The 14940-nt window shown below is 37.5% G+C and overlaps 1 non-coding gene across 1 annotated transcript; it reads right to left on the bottom strand.

Moving 5' to 3' along the window:
- Positions 1-1408: 1408 nt before the first annotated feature.
- On the bottom strand, positions 1409-1619 carry LOC112209543 (small nucleolar RNA U3). Its single transcript, XR_002944388.1, has one exon. It is a non-coding gene; the product is annotated as a small nucleolar RNA U3 (small nucleolar RNA).
- Between the last annotated feature and the right edge of the window lie 13321 nt (positions 1620-14940).

Raw genomic sequence — 14940 nt, 5'->3', positions numbered from 1 at the left:
AATATAATGGAAAAGGTGTTGGATTGGAAATCAAGAGAGCTATTTTTTTTTCTATTGCTTTCACTACATGTTACAGTGGCCTTGGAGCAAGGTGTCTTGTTTTACTTTTTAAATAACACTTTTTACAAATACTGACTTCTGCAGGGTGGAGTGGCTCATGCCTGTAATCCTAGCACTTTGGGAGGCTGAGGCGGGCAGATCACTTGAAGCCCGGAGTTTGAGACCAGCCTGGCCAACATGGTGAAACGCTGTCTCTACTAAAGATACAAAAATTAGCTGGGTGTGGTGAGGGGGGCACCTGTAATCCCGGCTACTTGGGAGGCTGTGGCAGAAGAATTGCTTGAATCTGGGAGGTGAAGGTTGCAGTGAGCCCAGATCGCACCATTGCACTCCAGCCTAAGCAAAAAAACCCAAATCAAACCAAACAAAACAAAACAAAAAAACCTGACTTTTTTTTTTATCTATCATAAGTATTGGTTGAACTAAGAAGATTAGGTCTTCTGCAGCTATAAATTTTCATAAGCCAGACTTGTATACCAAAACACTTTATCAACATCTCTGCCTAGAAATCCTAACAGATTTCAAGGATAACATGCTAACATATTCAAAAACAAAGTTCTGACTTTCCTCTACACTCTTCTCAGTCTTCTTAATTTCAGAAAATAGTAATTATTTAGATTCCAAATCCTGAAGTCTTTTTAAGTTTCCTTTATTCTTTATACCCCACACCCAATTTATCAGCAAAATCTGTTGGCTCTACCTTCAAAATGATGCCAATAGTGGCCACTTCTCTTTGTCTCCAGTATTTATGCTCTGGTCCATCCATTATCTTTAGACTTTACTATTTCCATAGTATACTGGTATGGTTGAATTGCATTCTTCCAAAAAGATATATGGAAGCCCCAATCCCTGGTGTCTCAGAATGTGATCTTATTTAGAAATTTTGTCTTTGCAGTCAAATTAGGATGAGGTCATTTGGGTAGGCTCTAATCCAGTATGACTGGTGTCCTTATAAAAGGGGAAACTTTGGATGCAGAGACAGAAGAGCACACAGAGAGAATGCCATGAGAAGATGAAAATAGAAATCAGAGTGATGCATCTATGCCTAAGATTGTCTGCAAACCACCAGAAAGCTAGGAGAGAGGCATAGAAGAGAGTCTCCCTCAGAGCTGTCAGAAGGATCCGACTCTGCCAACACCTTGGTCTCAGACATCTAGCCTCCAGGAGTTTGCAACAACAAATTTCTCTTGTTTAAGCCACTCAGACTGTGGTACGTTGAAGAAAACTAGTGCATATGTTAAGTGGTCTTTCTGCTTTCCACTCCTCCACTATGGCCTATTCCCCACACAGCAGTTGGAAACATATATATACACACATATACATATATATGTATATATATATAAAATCAAGGACTGCATTCTCTCCTTTTTATTCTCCCAGTGGGAAAGAAGAACTGTCATTAATGGTAAGTGGCAGTTGAAGCAACACCAAGAGCTGGCTTCACATTTAGGAAAGAATGCTGTGCCTTCTCGTCCTCGTCGTGGTTTCTGGTGCTGTACACATTCAGAGAAATTTCTCTTGTAACAAACTATAGAAATGATTCCTGAAAGTATAGCCTTTAGAAACAAGTATTTTTAAAGTACCAGTAAAATTGTATTGCCTCTTTATTAAAAATCCTCCCATAGTTCCCCATGTGCACCTGATCTACAATTCTATTCTTTCTACCATTTCTTCTATGACCTGTCTCCTAAAATCGGTCTGCTCCAACCAGAGTTACTGGCATATAATAAGTGCCTAATTAGTATTTGTGAACTGATAGAATAATTAAATTTTAAATCAGCAAAACTATTTTTGAAGTTTTTTTAAAAGATTAATAATGGAGAGAATAAGACCAAATGCATAAGTGTTGATTAAACCGGAATGACCTTGCAAAATTTCATTCATTCATTCAACACACCTCGTTAATACGTGCTGTTAGCCAAGTGCTATTCTAGGCACTTGACTTTCAAATGTGGAGAGGCTGTAGCTCCTATACATCTGGCATAGGTGAAGGAGCAACTACAATACATGAAGGTAAATCTTACCATAGAGGTGAGAACAAAGTTCTATGGTACCACAAATGAGGGAGCAATTACTTCTGTCCAAAGCAGTTATGGGGGGTTTCCTAAAAAAGGAGACAGTTAAGCCAGGCGATCTTAGAAGTTTGGTGGTGGTGGTAGGAGTGTTAATGGATAGGTGACACATAGGAAGGTGAACATTTCAAGGTGCTGACATAGCATGTGCAAACACATGGCAGAATCATGCATCTAGAAAAGGCGCCGTTTGTTAGGCAAAGTTGTGTGTCCCTGGCTCACTATTTCACTGCTCAGCAGCCAACCAGCTGCAGAATCCTATAGAAACACTGGAATCTCCGATCTTAAAAATAGGAAATCATAGGCACCTTCTGCATTTAAGAAAATCCCAGACTCTCTTTACTTAAATGTTCCACAAGCCAATAAAACAAGAAGCCAGCAAAGTGGGAGTGGACTCTAACTCTGTCTTCACTTTAGCAGCAGAGCAGTATATCCAGCTGGATCCTGCTGCTAGATGATTCTATGTGACTGAATCCTAGCCCCCTCTCCCAGCAGGAGACAACCAGGAATGGAGTCTGGCCTCATCATGAGAGATCTGATATATTTTCATATTTCAGTGTTTTTTCTTCTTTTGTGTAACCCTAAATGTTTTACAACATTAATATTTTGTTGCCCCATTTCTTATGCTGCAAGCACATGAGGCAGACATGCAAAGAGAACCCATGTCTTTTGATGGTCTGATTACTACCCCTTGTGAGGTTTGGGGTTTTAAAATATCAATTTCTTGCTGATATTTCATGTAATGCTAACTGTCACAACTGCTCTTTCTAGCCCAGCAAAATTGGCTTTAATATGCTAAAGAAATTAGAGAATTGTATTGCTTCTGGGTTCTAATCCTAGCTCTATAATTAATCATTGTATGTCATAAACCAAGGCATTTAACCTTTCTATTAGTACCCACATCTATCTGACAACCAGCTTGGACTGCAACAGTTGCTAAGATTCATTATTCCCTGATCCTAGGAAGAAAAAAAAAAGTGAATTGGAAACAGCTTACAATCACCATCAGTAGTTACTTGAAAGACATTGAGATTTCTTTTTTGTTTGTTTTGTTAGTTTGTTTTCAATATTGACTTTTCAGATGTGTGAATCCTCATGCTTCCTTGATCCATGTGTCTATAACTTAGCAACCAATCAGTTATGGTTTGAATGCTGAATTTAAAGAATTTATTATTTTTCATATAGAGTTAATGGTGTGTGTGTGTGTGTGTGTGTGTGTGTGTGTGTGTGTGTGTGTGTGTTGTATTTATCCACCTAATCTTCTCAGGCAGGGGTTATTTAAATTCCTAGAGGCTGCTTTACAAAAACTCAGAGCAGGTTTGCTCTTTCATCGTAACTACTACGAGCTATGTGGTGTGAGCATGACTTAAATGGGTAGTTGGTTTTCATTTCACATCATTGCTACATTTATTTGCTTTTATAGATCTTAGAAAGTATTAATAAAAAATCCGTTGTGCATGAAACACCATTTTTTTTTCTGTGCCTGAAATGATACGTAATATTGACTAAACAACCCACTTTTATTTCCTTGACGGAATCTTGTGCCTGTGGATCCCATTTTGATCCCAAAAAGTCTTACATCACAAATGCTGGAGCAAATGTTAGTTCCCTCATAATATACTACTGCTTCACTTCCCTGTGGTACATATAGCTACATTCAAGGTTTAGCATAACTTAGGAAATATTTCTATGGGAAGTATGCACAACAGATCTTCCTAGCAAAATAGAAGCTATTTTAAGAGAGAGATATTAAATAGATCAGGAAAAAGTAGGGTAAAAGAATATGTGTAGAAAGTCAATTTTTTTTAAAAAAGACATTCTTATTAAATTTTTTGGTGTTACCATCTGTCATAATGTATATAGTAGTGATATACAATTTATATTTTAGGATATAAGAAGTAATTTCTTTTAAAAATCAGTGAGTAAAGATTTTAAATGATACTTTTAAAAATCTTGCCTAATTACTAAGCTCACGGTGATATCAAGGAAAAGTATTTGTTCAGTATATTAAGAAATTAAACTTTAAATAAGCTAATTTGATGCTATTTCTGTGTATGTTGTACTTACCTTCACATGATCTGGTAGTTTACATTAAAGCCAGTTTACATGATTTTAGGCCATTTATCTGCTCTATTTCCTTTTTAAAAAATCTATACAACTCCATCCTATCCCTCATAATATTAATTTCCCTGGTTTCTGTTCATGTTTCAAATATATTTCCAAAAGAATATGATTCAGATAAGTATTTAAAGGAAATATATCATCACATTGAGCCAGGTATTATAGCTATATGTGAAGGGATTAAGCAGCTTAAAATACGTTGTTACAGATCCTGGATTCTCCCCTCCTTCTTGACAACCAAGGTCATGTTTTCCTGGCTGCAACTGTGGGGAATGTTTTTAAGCAGTTTTGCAGACTCAGTCCTGCACACCTCAATTAATGTATCCTTGTGGGGTAGGGGAAGAGGACCTCTTTTGTAATGATGTGTATCTTACAACACACTAAATTTTTATAAATCATGCAAAACAGAGCTGCATTTATATGCAGCTGCTGATGACAAAAATACCTCTGAGAGCAGGTTATTTTTATTTCCACTTGGTTGAAAATAAGCAGAAACAAATCTTTGCACAATTAGGATGACAGGACATGTTCTGCTCTTCATCTCAAGTTCCTCTTCTGCTGCCACACCCCCCTGATGGCTATGCTCTGCCATCTCCTGCTTCAGGGATCTGCGCCCTCCTGTTTCCTATTCCTATTTCACAAAGTACTGACATCCATTGGGGCACTTTTGCATTAATTGACTTATTGCCCTTTATGTGAAAGAATTTCAAGTATTCTTCTAGGCCAGCCTTAGCATCTTCAGCCTTCCATTCCTAATTATGAAATAAATGTTATAAATTCATGAGCAGGTGGCTCACTGCATTGTTCAGATACCTGAAATCATAAAATATAGTCAGTTCTGCTACAATGCTTGCTTTGAGAACATGAATTTGTTTCAGTGTAATTGAGATATTTGGGAACAATTTAAGCATAATGCAAATTTCACATTTGCTTCTGTGGGAATTCCTCTGCCAGAAACACTAGGAGAACTCAAAAAACTGCACCCAGCTGAACCCATCTGCATAAGAATATGCAAAATTCAGACGTCACCCATCTCAAACATCCACCAGCTACCTCAGTTCACTATGTGCGCTGTGAGCCACATCTGGCGTTACAAATTTCATCTGATTCTGAGAATCCACCTTCTACCATCTCACAGTAACTTAAAAGTTGCTATTCTTATATTGCTTAATTTTGAAATAAGAAAACTTCAGGTCTTTCTTAAAATTGTATTTTATTGTAGAATTTATGTATTAATAAACCATTTAATGTATATAAAACTGTGCTACCATATTTATTAAGTTCTTATGTTTTTAATGTATGACTGATGAAGTTTTTGTGTTGCGTGTCTGGTTTTTGCTGCACAGTTTTGCATAGCATGATAACTTTCAGGAGTGTATATGCAGCATTACAGCAAAACTGACAGTATGAAACTGCCTCCACTGCCAAGATTGCTGTAGTGGGGATATCTAACAATACCTTCTTTGGGCCTATTTTGAGAACTTCTTATCCTTGACTCTTCTTCACGTCAACTCTCAGTCACCACTCAAAGACCAGTTTTCTTTTATACACCTGAGAACAGTTACGAAATATCTGAGCATTGCATTATTCTAGAGGGTTTGGCTTTTATTAGAAAGGCAAGAGGTACTCTTGAAGAATTTTAGGCTGGAGAATGGCCGAGATAATAACAGGAATCAAACCCATGCTGGAGAGGACTTTGCATAAAAGTTTCTATCAGGACGCTCTGATTGTGACTCAAAAGCCTGTGAGCTCCTAGAGGACAGAAATTGTCCAATCATCTCAGAAGCCTCTATGCTGGGCATCCTGCCTGACCTGGAATGGCTCAAAGTGTTTACTGAACTGAATTCCAACAGTACAAATGAGGATTAGTCCTCAAAATGGTTACCAAGAGGCACTGAAAAGTCTTAATAATGATGCAGATAATCAAGTTCTCCACTTAGACAAGGAATTCTTCCCTTAGATTTTAGAAAATAATTGTTTAATAGTGAGAATTAAAACAAAAATGATTTTTCATTTATCTTAACTAAATCTTATGCTTTTTGAGCTCCTGCTTTTTGCTTAATAATATTTGGGCACAGTGCCTTTCCCATCAGGACATGGTGGATTATCATTCAATTCATAAAAAAACCAGTTAATCAGAACATTCATTTCTTCATAAGTATTGTATTTAAGTGTCTGTTGTGTATAATTTAATGTTTCACACAGTTTGGCTATTTTAATTTCTTAAAAGACTTTTGGAATTTTTACAGAATCCTCTAGAGATGAAAATATGAAAAATCTTTCAGTCTTTTGCAATGCTATTGCATTCTTATGCAATAATAATGCAATATCATTGCCTTCTCATGTAATATTTATACACTTAAAGCTAAAAAAGATAATGAACATCAGAAGTAAAACAATAGTGACTATGAAATCATGAGTATGGCTTACTCTAAATGTGATCTCTGCTGAGTGACTCTGACTTCCTTTCAATTAAGTGCATATTACAGCTCCCCAGGTGGGTAGCCATCTGCTCCTCATGGAAGGTAATGCCACCCAAGCTCTTGGCTCTCTTCCCTGCCAATTAGTCCCCTATATGCATTTTATATGAATGTTCCAGAGCCTTAGATAGGTGTGAAACTTTGAAGCTTCTATACTTTTGATGAAATCTGATTTAAGCATACACTGTCAAAGGAATGAAAAGAATAAATATCAATATGGCAATGGAATTTCTATAAACACTACACAATTTTGTTCCTCACGTGGTTATCTGAATTTAAAATGAAATTCTTCCAGGCTTAAAATAGATAAGTCGCTTAATAATAGATTTGTTTTTAGTAATAATGTCACTCCCTGCTTCTCATTGGAATTCAAATATGACAGTTTTTCCTTACATGATTTAAATACATGTAACTGGCCACGATCCTGTGGTGCACATTGACCCCTCTGTATGTTCTACATGTTTTCCAGTTATTTTAAGTGTGTTGTTTTTGACCCCAAGCAATTTTTATTGCCTTATAGCACTATTCTGTGTGGAAAAAAATAAAATCAAACTGGAGGTATTTAGGCCAAATGATACAGTGGGTTTCTAGGAAGCCTGAGGCAGATTGTCCGTTTTGAATTTAGAAGAAGCCACTGGAGAGTGACAGTTCAAAAAAAAAAAAAAACACAAACACACGAAAACCTCTGTTGTGAAATATTAGGCTTGGGAAACAGAATTAGGGAAAGCTCAGATTAATGCATTAACATACTATTATGCACCCCTAAATAGAGATCCTAGGAATAGGCTGCCACCTACTATATTAACTCTAGTTCCTACCTGAAAGTTCAGTTGTTTCATTGAATAGATAACCTAAATTAAAAGTGCAATCCTATTAAATAATCATCTGTCCCCTTAGTAAACAAGGACTGAAGTGGTAAGCTGTATTTATACTGTGAAAGTTAAGCAAAGTCCCTTATTAGTAACTGTTTTTATTTTAATTTCTCAGAACAGTTATTTTGGGTTACATTTATAAGTATAGACTAAGCTGGTGTCACAGAGACCCAAAATAGTAGTGGTTCAAGTAAAACAATAAAATGTTATATCTCCTGCATGTGAAAATCCACAGGTAGGGAAGAGGTCCAGGGCAAACAGGCAGTTCTAATCCATGAAGTCATCCAAGCATCAGATTCATTTCCCTCCACCATTCCAGAGTAGGTTTTCCTTGTCTGTATGGTTGAAGTTGGCCATTATTACAAAATCTCTGTGTTTCTATCATTAAGGAGAAAGTAAGAAGATGGAGCACAATTTCCTTTTTAAGCTGTGTGATCCAGGAATTACACACACAATTTCCCATACCTACTTGCAAGAAAGTTTGAGAAATATAATCTCTAGCTGGACAGATGTTTATTCAACTAAACTCAAGCATTCTATTATTCAAAGGAAGAAAGGGAGAATGGATATCAATGAAATCTTGCTCCACCTACTAACTAGCTGTTTACTTATTTATTTTTTTACTAATTTAATAATAAAATTATTTCCAGAGGTATAATAAGGAAGCTTTTTGAATAAATTGTACCAGGTTTCTTCCACTTAAAATCATTCCATGGTGCACTGTATTGCATCAGTACAAACTCCTAACATCACTTACAAGGCCCTGTAGGCTCTGGCTCTTGACTCTGACTCCAACAACAATTTAAACATGCTTCTCCTGGCTTCTTATTTTCCAACTACGTTGATCTACTTTCCGTTTTGTGGACATCCCAGCTATTTCCATCTCTCCATTTTTGCTCTTGTTATCCCTTCTTTTATAAATATTCTTCCCAGAATTCTATGTATAATTAATTTGTTCCTTGTTTCCCTTCAGTGCAGCTCATGTATCACTTCTTAAGATGTCCTTTCACTATTCTATCTGGCTTCCCCAAATTTCTTCGCCATTTTTAATCTACTTCAGAGAATTTATACTTTCAATTATTTTGTTAATGTATTTTTAATTCATTTACTGCCTGATTTCCCCTCTGGAATATAAGCTCTGGGAAGGCACAGACCTCATTTGTTTTGTTATCTCAGATAAACTGATTCCTGGAATGTGGTTACTAGAACATAGTAGATGCTCAAGAAATATTTTGGGAATGAGAAAATGAATATATAATTACAAATATGTAATGTGCATATATATAATGTTTGCAGTATCTTTTGGAACACTGTATTGTCAAATTAGTGTTTGTCATTGTCTTAACACTGTATAAAGGATGGAAAAGGTAATGTAAAGAGTTGATGTACAGTTCATCACTTTCTTCATCTGAGATATAAGCAGCCTCCTGACCATAGTATTATGGATAAGTAGAGTATGGCATTCTATTTTTTGTTAATCTTGTGTTACCAATGTATTTTCATTTGCTTTATATCATAGCCATAGAACTGTATTTACTAAACCCTGAAAAAGCATTCTGAAATAGAACAAAATATTTGTTGACCTGCAAACAAAAGACAAATATTATATTGATCAGAACTAAATAGTTACTCTGGACTCATACTAAATAACATTCACATGATAAAAGCAACAAAACAGTTTAGAAGAGAAATGTAGCAACAACAGGTCTCAAAATCATAGAAGTAAAATAAGTCACATGTTTTCAATATATTTTTACATATATAGTTGTAGTTTATAATACAATTTTTTAAAAGGGACTATATTACATTTTGTTCCTCTTCCCCTAAATAGCCATGTGAAATGATGCAATATAGTGAAACTGAACATTTATTTCCTCTGTTGCTTCTCTTTTAAAATAATGTAGTTGATTTGAGTTCTTTGTACATTTCACCTTGAAGAAAGGGATAATCGTATGGTGACACAAATGGTCCCTAGGACTTATCAGAACCAGTAGACTAAACCACAGAAAAAGTAGCAGACATTTTTCTAACATGTATACAGTTCATCTATTTGATTTGAAAAGTGATAAGCTTCAGAAGATTTTCTTTGATTCATTTCTAAGTTAGCCAAATCATGGTAGAATTGCAGAATCAACATTAAATAGAGCTTTCTGGAACCATCTCCAATGCAGTATATTTTGTATTAAATAAGTTTACAAGTAAAAGCCCTGGGATAAATAAAGAAAGGAATCTCTGTGAATCCTGCAATAATCACAGCGATTCCCCTGAGGCGCAATGGTGATTATATTAAAAACAAGAATTATACATTGTTGCTATGTTAATATTAAGCCAATTTCATAAAAATAACAAAATATTCTTTCTCATATGCTAACAGATATGGGCAAAAAATCTTACTTTATAACTATGTCAAAGTAGATTCAAATAAGAAAATGCTTTCAACATTTAACTGTTACTTTCCTCTATTATAATATGCACCTGAATTCATATGAAGCATTCAAAAATTGTTATACCTATCATTGTCATTAGAGAGACCTCTTTACATATCAAGTGAGTAAATATTGGCTGTGTGGAAGAGTCTATTGACTCAGAGTGCCTACCATATCCACAGCCATTTTCTGACAAAAGCAACCACGAGCTATTCTTTGAGCATAAATTAATGTGTTTTTTGTTCTGTCCCCTGAGAAAGAAAAGAAACTTTTTATCTGAGGAATGCAGCCCCCTTTAAATTATCAGGCCCAGAGAGGCATAGGAATGAGGTAGGAGTCACATCCCACTAACCCCCTTGAGCTGAGTAATCATCCTCTTGAAGCCACCTGCTACGTGGACTTTAGACTGAATATTGCCACAATACTTATAAATTAACCTAATGATGTCATATGCTGGGCACCATAACTTACACGCTGAGGTTCAACAATGTCTAGCCAATTATTAATCAGTGTTATAGATCTTTAAACCAATGAGAATTCCTGAAAAACAACGTTTGTAATCCCCCCTCTCCTGATTTGTTCTTTTTTCTTTAAAAGCTCCAGTCTCTCTTTTGTTCTCCACAGCACTTCTCAAGGTAACTTGGAAGTGTTCCCCAAGCAGCTGTCCTAATGTTACTTGGCTTAAGTAAACTCTTTAAAATCATATTTTGTGCCTCAGCTTCTTCTTTCAGATTTTTACCCCTAAAACCTTGGCTGTAGCTGATTGGCTGTGATCATACATTTTTCCTCACTGAGAGCTTTAGTTGTGAAAACACAAAACCACACAAAGGGAAGTTAATATAAAAAAAGTTGTAGCAGACAAATTGAAGCTGAGGAATTGAGGAAGAGTGAGATTCAGTGTGAAAAAAATGAGGTGGAGAATCAAGATGGTGGATTATTATAGAAGCAGGTAGTGTGCGTGGCTCTCAGGGAGAAGAAATGAAATAGTAAACATCGACCCTGCCAGCCGACCATCTAAGAAACCATTTCATTTCGAGACCCATCAAGGGAGTAAGGGGACACAGACAACAGGGAAATGCAAAGTTGGGCTGCAACCCATCGGGGATTGGCCAGCCCCACATAGGGAAATGCTAAGTGAGAGCCCCCAGGGGATCCACGCTTCCCAAAGGGACCTGTGCATGCCTGGGAACAGGAGAATCTCCCTAGCTCCAGGGGCCTCTAGACTGACGTAGAGAGCAGTCGGAGTTTTTGCGGAGGCAACACTCAAGACCACAGGGACCTACACGGGCCTTGGACACTGTGCAGCCAGGCACCAGCTGCCATAGCCCCAATAGAGGCCACAGTCATGATGTCCAGGAGCAGTAAGATTGCTCCAGTCTGCCTCACCAGCTTGAGCCAGCTTCCAGCACAATGGTCTCACTTCTGCCAGTGCCGGTCCTTGTTCCCCCAGGAAGCACCCGAATGGCAGAGCCAGGCGACTCCACCCATCGTCCGCCGCACATGACCCAGCGGATTACACTTGCTGGAGCTTTCAGCACAGCGGACCTGATTCCGCCAGAACTTTGTGGGTAGGAGTGTCGCTAGATTAGCCGACTCCATCCACCTCTGCTGCTCCTAGCCTGTTACAACACACTGGCTTGGGTGGCGCCCAAGCAAGGGGGGAGCCCTCACTCTCAGAACACTGAGAGGGGTGAGGTGCCCACGTTCATGGGCCTGCAAGGGAGCGAAGCATTCCTCCCTTTGCAGGGCCAGGCCAGAAGGGTATAAATGTCTACCAACTGTGGCCCCTGATTGAGTGGGCCCTGCAGACCAGAACAACCAAGAAAAGAAACATGGATGTAGAGCCAGTGACTAGAGGGTGTTCTTCCAATGCTCAAGAGTGGACCAAGTGAAGGGTTATTTCTTTCTCCCCACGACACAGAACACGACTGTGAACTTGCCAAAATACAACAGAACCATGCGACTAACAGCCTATCTGCAGGCCACAAATCTCAAACGCCACCAACTGGATCGCAGTCCAAAATACACCACCAAAATATTTTACCAGTATACAGCACCTGTGAAAACTAAGGCAAAATTCCAGCCACAAATAAAGATTCAGCAGAGTGTTGGCCCACTGAAAACACCCAGAAAAGAATCCAATTGACTATATTCAACTTACATCACAGTTAAAGGAATACCAGCCCTCATGTATGGGAAATAATCAGTGCAAGAACTCTGGCAATTCAAAAAGCCAGTGTGTCTCCTTATCTCCAAACAACACACTAATTCCCCAGAAATGGTTCTTAACCAGATTGAGATGACTGAAATAATAGACATAGACTTCAGAGTCTAGAGGGCAAGGAAGCTCATTGAGATCCAGGAGAAAGTTGAAACGCAAACCAAGAAATGCAAAACAAACAAACAAATAAACAAACAAAAACAGTAAAGTGATCCAGGACCTGAAAGATGAAATAGCCATTTTGAGAAAGAACCGAACTGAATTTCTGGAACTGAAGAATTTACTTCAAGAATTTCATAATGCAATTAAAAGCACTAACAGCAGGATAGATCAAGCTAAGGCAAAAAATCTCAAACCTCGAATACCAGTTCTTTAAACCAGCTCAGTAAGATAAAAATAAAAAATAATTTTTAAAAATAAGCAAAACCTTCGAGAAATGTGGGATTGTGTAAAGAGATGAAATATGCAAATTATTGGCATTCCTGAAAGAAAGAGAGAGAACAAGCAACTTGGAAAATATAGTTGAGGATATAGTCCATGAAACTTTCCCCAATTTTGTTAGAGAGGAGGACATACAAAATCAAGAGATACAGAGAACCCCTGTGAGATACTACATAATGTGTCCATCCCCAAGGCATAGTCGTCATATTTGCCAAGTTCAACACAGAGGAAAAAATCTTAAAGGCAGCTAGAAACAAAGGTAAGATTACCTACAAATGAAACCCCATCAGGCTAGCGGCAGACCTCTCAGCAGTAACCTTGAGAATCAGAAGAGATTGGGGATCTTTTTCCAGCATTTTTTGTTTGTTTGTTTTTGAGACAGAGTCTCGCTCTGTCGCCCAGGTTGGAGTGCAGTGGTGCGATCTCTGCTCACTGGAACCTCCGCCTCCCAGGTTGAAGCGATTCTCCTGCCTTAGCCTGTTGAGTAACTGAGACTACAGGCAAGTGCCACCTCACCTGGCTAATTTTTTGTATTTTTAGTAGAGACGGGGTTTCACCGTGTTAGGATGGTCTCGGTCTCCTGACCTCGTGATCCGCCCGCCTCTGCCTCCCAAAGTGCTGGGATTACAGGTGTGAGCCACTGCGCCCGGCCTATTTTCAGCATTTTTAAAGAAAAGAAATTCCAACCAAGAATCTCATATCCCACCAAACTAAGCTTCATAAGCAAATGAGAAGTAAAATATTTCTCCGATAAGCAAGCACTAAAGGAACTCACTGACACCAGATCAGCCTTACAAGAGGTCCTTAAGGGAGTGCTAAACATGGAAACGAAAGATCGAAACCTGCAACAACAGAAACACACTCAAACATATAGTCTTCAGACAGTATAAAGCAATTACACAATTAAGTTTGCAAAACAAACAGCCAACAACACAAAGAGGATCAAAATCTCATATATCAATACTAACCCTGAATGTAACTGGTCTAACCACTTCACTTAAAAGGCATAAAGTGGTAAGCCAGAAAAAAACAAAACGAAACAAAAAAAAAAACACACATCTCTCTGCTGACTTCAAAAGGCATATCTCACATGTAAATATCTCACATGTAAAGACACTTGCAGGCTCAAAGTAAAGAGATGAAGAAAAATCTGTCCTATGAATGGGAAACAGAGAAGAGCAGGAGTCATTCTTACATCAGGTAAAACAGACTTTAAACCAACAACAATCGGGAAGGACAAAGAAGGGCATTATATAATGATAAAGGGTTGAATTCAACAAGAAGATTTAACTATCCTAAATATATACACACCCAACACTAGAACACCCAGATTTATAAAGCAAGTTCTTGACTATACAAAGACTTAGACAGACACATGTTAATAGTGGGGGATGTCAACACCCCAATGACAGCATTAGATTATTGAGGCAGAAAATTAACAGAGAAATTCTGGACTTAAACTCAAAACTTGATTAATTTGACCTGATAGACATCTACAGAATCCTCCACCCAACAGCCACAGACTATATTAGATTGATGCAAAAGCAAATGTGGTTTTTCCCATTACTTTCAATGGCAGAAGCCGCAATTACCTTTGCACCAACCTAATATAGTCTTCTCATCTGCACATGAAATGTATTCTAAGATCAACCACATGCTTGGCCATAAAACAAGTCTCAGTGAATTCAAAATAAGAGAAAAAGCAAAACATTATTCGAAAACAGCAACACAAATTAACAAAATATTTGAGATAAAATTAAAACTGTGTTAAGTGAAAAGTTTATAAGAAGTAAATGCCTTCATCAAGAGGTTAGAAAGATCTCAAACTAAGAATCTAACATTGCATCAAGAGGAACTAGAAAAAAAAAAAAGAGCAGCCCAACCTCAAATCTATAGAAGGAAAGAAATAACTAAAATCAAAGAACTGAACACAATCAAGACCCAACAGTTCATACAATGAAACCAAGATTTGCTTCTTCAAAAAATTAACAACACTGATAGATCACTAGCTAGATTAACAAAGAAAAATAAAAGAAAGCATTCAAATAAGCACAATCAGAAATAACAAACATGACATCACAACCATTCCCACAGAAATACAAAAAAAACTCAGAGACTGGTATTAACACCTCTACTTACACAAATTAGAAACTCTAGAGGAAATCAGTGTATTCCTGGAAACAAAGGACTTCTTAAGATTGAACCAGGAGGAAAGTGAAAACCTGAACAGACCAATAACAAGTTCAG

Source organism: Pan troglodytes, chromosome 5, assembly GCF_028858775.2.
Source record: "Pan troglodytes isolate AG18354 chromosome 5, NHGRI_mPanTro3-v2.0_pri, whole genome shotgun sequence".
NCBI lineage: Eukaryota > Metazoa > Chordata > Mammalia > Primates > Hominidae > Pan > Pan troglodytes.
Note: the sequence above shows the minus strand (reverse complement) of the source record. Positions and strands in the feature narration are given on the sequence as shown.